This window comes from Pteropus medius, unplaced genomic scaffold, assembly GCF_902729225.1.
Source record: "Pteropus medius unplaced genomic scaffold, Ma_sr-lr_union100, whole genome shotgun sequence".
In the NCBI taxonomy this organism is placed as follows: Eukaryota; Metazoa; Chordata; class Mammalia; order Chiroptera; family Pteropodidae; genus Pteropus; species Pteropus medius.
The window spans coordinates 1-7,679 of record NW_024344791.1 but is presented as its reverse complement, the minus strand read 5'-3'; the positions used below and the strand labels follow the sequence as shown (position 1 = coordinate 7,679).

The following is a 7,679-nucleotide window of genomic DNA, read 5'->3' as shown; positions in this document are numbered from 1 at the left end:
ACATGCACGCGTGCACACATACAAACTCCAGTGAGCCCGTGCATCATTCCTTTCTGCAGCGGGTCTCCTGGCAGGAGTCTGAGCACAATGAGCCTCCCCGAGCCCCCAGCCTGTCCCGGGGCACGGAGCACCTGGCACTGAGCACGGAGCACAAAACGCCTCCCCTGACCGAGCCCAGCCCCGGTACGACCACCCTCTGCTGTGGAAGCGGCTTCTTCAGGGCGGCCGCAGGCTCTCGGGGTCACAGTCGGGGTCCGGCTCTGTGCGTCGGTGCACTCGTCTGCGTGTCCCGTCCCGCTCTCTGTGTGGGCGGGCACGGGCTCTCCTGTCTCGTCTCTCTCTCCGTCTCGGTCCCTTTCCTCCTCACTGTCTGTCTGTGTCTGACCGCAGCCAGCTCCCGCGGCCCTCCCCTTCCCCGGCGACCCCGTCCCGGACCCCTCTTTCGTGGCTCTCACTGGGCCTCCCGCCCTGGTGACCTGTGTCCTCCTTTCTCCTTCCCTCGCTGTCACTCGCTCTGTCTCTGGGTTTCTCTGTCCCTCTGTCTCTCATATCTCCCTCTCTCTCTGTCTCTCTTGATGGAGAGTGTGGATGTGAAGGCGAGGGGGCAGCAGAGTGGGCGGGTCCCTGGTCCCGGTGCAGGGCGAGGGCTGCGTCCGTCCGAAGCGATGTCTCGGGTGTGACCGGGGGCTCCGCGTGTGTCTCGGCAGGTCGAGCACGGCTCGGGGTGGAGGGCAGGGGCGGAGTGCGTCTGGGTCAGGGCCGGAACCCGGACTTAGCCGGGCCGCAGGTGCCTAGGTGCTCAGGTGGCCGAGAGGATGGCGGGCCACGCCCGGGCCGGCGTCCTGCCAAGCAGCCAAGTCTGGGGAGAAGGGCTGCCTGGGGCCTGGGCAGTCGCAGGATGCGAGAGCGCCCACCCAGACCTCCGCACGGCCGGGAACCGGCCAAGGCGCGCGGGGCCTTAGCTCGGCTGGCGCTGGCTCGCCGCCACCCTGCCGGCGGAACCCAAGCAACCTCCTCCCCCAGCAGGAGTTTGCGCTGCAGGCGCAGGCGTCTCCGGCGCCCCGGAGGCCAGGCTCGAGCTCTTGGGGCGGCAGGCGACATCCTCTCTCGTCTACGGCCATACCACCCTGAACACGCCCGATCTCGTCTGATCTCGGAAGCTAAGCAGGGTCGGGCCTGGTCAGTACTTGGATGGGAGACCGCCTGGGAATACCGGGTGCTGTAGGCTTTTGCCGCTCTCCAGCCAGGGTGCACCCAGACGCCCCCCGGGGCCCTGCTCGCTCGCTCCCTCGCTGTCTCGGGGGTCCCGGGCAGGCGCCCGAGCCCAAGGGCGTCTCCAACGGCCGCGCGCTCCGCGTCCTCGCCTGCCCTCACCTGCTCTCCTGCAGCCAGCCCTGGACTGTTTCCTCTCTCCGTTCCGAGCCCTTCTCTTCCCGGGCTCCGCGGGGCCGAGCTCCAAGGACCGCGGTCACTGACCCATGCAGGGAGTGCGCTCGCATTCCCGGGACGCGGAACCGGCCACCCCCACCTGCCCCGCCGCGCTCCGCCCAGCCCCGCACAGCCAGAGGCCTCAAGTGTCGGCCGGCTACTTCTCCCCGCCCTTCTCACCCGACAGCCAGGTGCCCTCGTACCAGGCGCAAGGCCGCCCCGCACAGCCAGTACAGGAAGCGGGACCGACCAGCCGCGTCAGAGCGGCCAAGACTGGGGAGAAGGGCTACCCGGGGCCTGGGCAATCGCAGGATGCGAGAGCGCCCACCCAGACGTCGGCACTGCCGCGAACCGGCCAAGGCCCGCGGTGCCTTAGTGCTGCTGGCTCTTGCTCGCCTCCGCCTCGCCGGCGGAACCCCCCCAACTCCCCTCCAGTAGGTGCGCTGCAGGCGCGGGCATCTCCGGCGCCCTGGAGGCCTGGCTCGAGCTCTTGGGGCGGCAGGCGCCAACCTCTCGCGTCTACGGCCACACCACCCTGAACGCGCCCGATCTCGTCTGATCTCGGAAGCTAAGCAGGGTCGGGCCTGGTCAGTACTTGGATGGGAGACCGCCTGGGAATACCGGGTGCTGTAGGCTTTTGCCGCCCCCTCCTTTTGCCGCCCTCAAGCCAGGGTGACCCCTGACGCCCCTGGGCCCTGCTCGCTCGCTGTCTCGGGGGTCCCGGGCAGCCGCCCTAGCCCAAGCGCTCCTGCAGCCAGCCGTGGGCTGTTTCCTCTCTCCGCTCCGGGCCCTTCCCTTCCTGGGCTTCGCGAGGTTGAGCCCCAAGCACCGCCGTCTCTGACACACGCTGAGAGTGCGCTCGCACCCCCGGGACGCGGGACCCGCCAGCACCACTCGCCCGTCCGTGCCCTGACCAGCCCCGCTCCGCCCGAAGCCTCAAGTCTCGGCCCGCAGGCTGCTTCCCCCCTTCTCACGGGACAGCCAGAGGCCCTCGGACCAGGCGCCAGGCCGTCCCGCACAGCCGGACGGGAAGCGGGACCGACCAGCCGCGTCAGAGAGGCTGAGACGCACGAGAGCGCGTGCGCGGCGAGAGCCCTTCTTGCCCGCGACAGGCCGCAGCGAACGGCCACACAGGCACACACGCACACAGACACGCACACACGCACACAGACTCGCACACGCACGCACAACACACATACTCCAGGGAGCCGGAACGTCTTCCCTTTCTGCGGCGCGACCCCCGGCAGGACTTGAGCACAACGAGTCTCCCTGAGTCCCGGCCTGTCCCGGGGCACGGGGCACAGGGCACGAACCGCCTCCCCGCCCGAGCCCAGCCCCGGCACGATCACCCTCTGCTGTGAAAGCGGCCTCTTCAGGGCGGCCGCAGGCTCTCGGGGTCACAGTCGGGGTCCGGCTCTGTGCGTCGGTGCGCTCGTCTGCGTGCCCCGTCCCGCTCTCTGTGGGCGGGCACGGCCTCTCCTCTCTCGTCTCTCTCTCTCCGTCTCGGTCCCTTTCCTCCTCTCTGTCTCTCTGTGTCTGACCGCAGCCAGCTCCCGCGGCCCTCCCCTTCCCCGGCGACCCCGTCCCGGTCCCCTCCTTCGTGGCTCTCATTGGGACTCCTGCCCTGGGAACCTGTGTCCTCCTTTCTCCTTCCCTCCCTGTCACTCACTCTGTCTCTGGTTTCTTTGTCCCCCTGTCTCTCTTGATGGTGAGAGTCGATGTGGAGGCGAGGGGCAGCGGACTGGGCGGGTCCCTGGTCCCGGTGCAGGGCGAGGGCTGCGTCCGTCCGAAGCGATGTCTCGGGGTGTGGCCGGGGGCTCTGTGTGCGTTTGGGCAGGTCGGGCACGGCTGGGGGGCGGGAGCGCAGGTGAGGAGTGCGTTTGGGTCAGCGCCGGAGCCCAGACTTAGCCGGCCGCAGGTGCCTAGGTGCGCAGGTGGCCGAGAGGATGGCGGGCCACGCCCGGGCCGGCGTCTTGCCAAGCGGCCAAGACTGGGGAGAAGGGCTGCCTGGGGCCTGGGCAGTCGCAGGATGCGAGAGCGCCCACCCAGACCTCTGCACGGCCGGGAACCGGCCAAGGCCCGCGGTGTCTTAGCGAGGCTGGCGCTTGCTCGCCTCCGTGTCACCCGCGGAACCCCTGCAAATCTCCGAGGAGGTGCGGTGCAGGCGCGGACGTCTCTGGCAACCGGGAGGTCAGGCTCGAGCTCTTGGGGCGGCAGGCGACGTCTTCTCCCGTCTACGGCCACACCACCCTGAACGCGCCCGATCTTGTCTGATCTCGGAAGCTAAGCAGGGTCGGGCCTGGTCAGTACTTGGATGGGAGACCGCCTGGGAATACCGGGTGCTGTAGGCTTTTGCCGCCCCCTCCTTTTGCCGCCCTCAAGCCAGGGTGCCCCTAGACGCCCCCGGGCTCTGCTCGTTCGCTGGCAGGCTGTCTCGGGGGTCCTGGGCAGCCGCCCGAGCCCCAGGGCTGCATGAACAGCCATGCGCCCCTCGCCACCTCCCGCCTCCACCTGCGCTCCTGCAGCTTCTGGGCTCTTTTCTCTCTCTACTTGGGGCCTTTCCCGTCCCTGGCTCCGCGGGACCGAGCCCCAAGGGCCGAGGGCTCTGGGCGGAGGGCGAGGTCTCGGGCTGAAGCGTTGCCTGGTGGTGTCGCCGGCATCTCCGCGTGGTTTTGGGCAGGTCGGGCTTGGCCACGGCGGGGAGCGCAGGGGAGGGGTGGGTCTGGGTCAGGGCCGGGCCGGGACGTGGCAAGGCCGTACCTGCCTAGGTGCCCAGGTGGCCGAGAGGATGGTGGGTGACGCCCGGGTCGGGGTCTTGCCGAGCACCAAGACTGGGGAGGCGGGTGGCCCGGGGCCTGGGCAGTCCTAGGATGCGAGAGCGCCCCCCCAGACCTTCGGCACGGCCGGCGCCCGGCCAAGGCCCGGGATGAAGGGGCGAGGCGGGCGCGCGCTCTCCCGGCCCCCCCAAGCCCTGCGCGCCGCGTTCGGGACTTCGGAGCGCGGGTAGCTCCTGCCCGGCGAGGGGTCTGCACCGCCTCATCTCTCTCGCCAGCGCGGCGGCGCGGGGGGGTGACGCCTCCCGACTGGGGCGCGGGCAGCTGAGGCGAGCGCTCATCCACGCCGGCCACGGCCATGGCTGCCGCTCCCGCCCCCGCCCCCGCTGCGGCTCTGGCCGGTGTTGCGGAGGCCGACTGCCAGTCAAGGCGGGCCGGGACAGGGGAGGGGACAGGGGCTCGGCGGGGAGGGCACAGGGGGAGGAGACAGGGGAGGGGGGAAGCGAGGGGCGCAGTGGCTGGGTGGGTGGGGTCGGCAGGACGCAGGGCGTCACCCTTCTCTCAGTGTTTCCTGGACGCGTCGCAGGAGAAGGTCCCGAGTCGCCTGTCGTCCGGGGAGGGACATGCGCGACCCCGGACTCGGCGACCCCGGGACGAGGCCCCTCGCTGACCACTTTGCAGCGATTTCCAGACGGCGCTCTCCTGCAGCCAGCGTTCTTTCTCGAAGGCTGCTTCTTTAGTGAGGAAATTTTCCCACATCTGTCGTCAGAGGAAGTAAATTTTTGTTAATTTCCCTTTCATTTTTTAAATGCCTGTTTGGCACCGTAGCGACGGCGTCCTACTGAAACGATGCGTTCTGGTTAACTTTTCATTTCACAAAACAGGTTACCGTTCTAGTTTTGTTTTTGGATGATACTGTCCCTGACACATAAACAATAATGAAGTTTATAAATAACATAAGACAATTAGAAACTGTTTTCTTGAGGTCTTTCACATGTAAAAGAGTAAAAAAAAAAACAGGCTCAGTTCTAGTCCCACTTTCTATGTTAATTTAATTTTTTTCTTTTGTTTGTTTTCTTTATTAGCAGTTTTCTAAAGGGATTTAAAAATCAAAGTTTTAAATATGCTCAGATAAAAACACAATAGGAAAATAGTCATGTATCAAATGTGAATTTTCCTTCAGTGTTTCTCTGAATCATGCAACATTTATTACGTGTTTACAGTGTCTACACAGATAAATAAGGCAGGTCTTGGTCTTCAGACGCCTGTGAGGCAGCAGAGTCAAAAACAACCAAAAGTGAGGCTGGGAGTCCCTGCCGTCCATCTAAAGGGGCACGAGGAAAAGCAGGCTTTAGACATTTGAATCTCCCCATATGACAGAAGAGTCTTCCTTTTGCTCTCTGAAAATACTCTTCCAAAAGTGCATTTAGGCCACAGATGGAAATCCTAAGGAAAAATCAAAGAATTATGTCTTCTGACGTGCATCATCTTTTGTGGGTCAGTAGTATCAGGACACAATATAATGTAAGGGTCCCCTAAGATATGATGCAAGGGCATTCACAGGTCTACTGGAACCTGGGAATTAAAGGGTCAAGATATAGTACTCCCTGCAAAAGTGAACAATTTACAGAATGAGCAGCGGAGTTTTTATAGTTGTAGTCTGGAAGGTACTGAGCTAAAAACAACAACAACAACAAAACAAACAAACAAACAAACAAAAAACAAACCTAAGAAGAATCAACAAAATCCTATTACTATCTTGTCCTATCCTGTCACGACAGTCACACAGTGTATTCACATTTCCATTAGCCATCAGACCTTAACCCCCCGCCGACTTTGTGTGACCTGAAACCATACCTGCCTCACTCGCTAGGACACCTCCAGCATCTAACACAGTGCCTGGCACATTGATAACTACTTACCACATGAATAAAGGAGACATGAACAAGTTCTACACAGTCCCACGACCTCACCAAAACAAACTGTTATCCAGAAAAAGACCAGTTCCTGACTTTTTGATGACCATTGTTTTTATTGTTCCATTGTATCTCTACATCTGGGGTTTCTTTATTGTCCAGGTAATAATGATCTCTATGAAATATTTTCCTTTCTTCTTTACGTGGCTTCTCTATCCACTTTGGAACTCATTTGAGGGTATTGCAGCGAATGGCAATTACTCTTCCTATGATATAAAAGTAGCAGGTATACTGAGATTGTATTTGTATCAATGTCAAGATGTATACAAAGCAAAAAATGTTTATTAGATGATTGCTTCGTTTTAGTGTAAAGATAATACTGTAGTTAATGGTTACTCAATAAATGTTAAATAATACTCGTCAATTCGAGGCATTTATGATTATTATAATTTGCCATCTCTCTTCAGGCGAATAATATAGCACAACATAAACAGATAACGCGTGCGCTAGTAAGAGGTACACCTTACTCTTTACTTAACTACTACAGCTACGGTTCCAGTTATCTACTAAGTCACAAACCATACCAAAACCTAGGGCCTAAGATCACAAAATTTGTCATGTTTTCATGACTCTGCAGATGGATCGAGTGGTTATTCTGTCATCTTTCCCTGGGCTTACTCGGCTGGCAGGTGGGCTGAGGCTGGTCTCGGCTGGGACAGCTGGGATGGCCAGGCACCTCTCTAGTCTTTCACTCCAGGCTCCCTGACGCACCTGGTGCTCACAGGGTGACTGTGGAAGCTATGGCACCTATGCAGATCTGAGCTCTGGATCTCAAGTAATGTCACTCCCACCACTTTCTCCTACCTCCTTCGCCTGCCTCCTGCCCAAAGAAAGTTAATCAAAGGAAGTCACAAGGCCAGTTAGAGGAACGGACCCCATCTGTTCAGAGGAGAGTGGCAAGGTCGCGCTGCAAGGGGTGTGAACACAGGAAGGCACGGCCCTTCGGAGGCTGTTCTGCAGTGTCCATAGTCCATCCTCTGGCCACGATAGTTCACATCCCCTCACAGGCAAACTATCCTTACCCATTCCCAAGACTCCAAAGTCCATTTAATCACCAAAGTTATCTCTGCGTATCTCGTTGCCTAAAGTCCAGGTGCAGGCAAAACTCCTCAGGCATGATTCCACAGGTTCAGCTCCTGGGGCACAGCACCTATGGATTCAGAGCGCTGTGAACTAGGAAGACAAACAGTGCCCTCCTCATTCTCAGCCACCCAGCCTATGAGACAGCGATTAACACTCCCACTTCATAAGGCGAGGGGAAGGAGGTATTGCTTTCAGAATGGAAGGTTTACTGCATGCACTGAACCACAGGGTCCTGAAATCCACCTGGGCATGTCACCAGCTCCCTTGACCCTGGGGCCAGGCAGAGCTCCTTCATTACAGCAAGCTCCGCCCCCATGTTTCCTCGTCTATTGCTCTCCTTGGCTCTTGGCCCTGCCAGAGTTCTTTCTTTTCCAGAAGATATGGCTCCTGTCTGCAGCTAAGTAGCTTTCCCCGCCCA

At 60.4% G+C, this 7,679-nt stretch overlaps 3 non-coding genes across 3 annotated transcripts; all 3 read left to right on the top strand.

Moving 5' to 3' along the window:
* The first annotated feature begins 1,109 nt into the window (after window positions 1-1,109).
* On the top strand, window positions 1,110-1,228 carry LOC120610970 (5S ribosomal RNA). Its single transcript, XR_005655039.1, has one exon. It is a non-coding gene; the product is annotated as a 5S ribosomal RNA (ribosomal RNA).
* Window positions 1,229-1,945: 717 nt separating this feature from the next.
* LOC120610971 (5S ribosomal RNA) lies at window positions 1,946-2,064 on the top strand. The gene has a single exon (XR_005655040.1). It is a non-coding gene; the product is annotated as a 5S ribosomal RNA (ribosomal RNA).
* A 1,596-nt stretch (window positions 2,065-3,660) lies between these two features.
* Window positions 3,661-3,779, top strand: LOC120610972 (5S ribosomal RNA). The gene has a single exon (XR_005655041.1). It is a non-coding gene; the product is annotated as a 5S ribosomal RNA (ribosomal RNA).
* The last annotated feature ends 3,900 nt before the right edge of the window (window positions 3,780-7,679 follow it).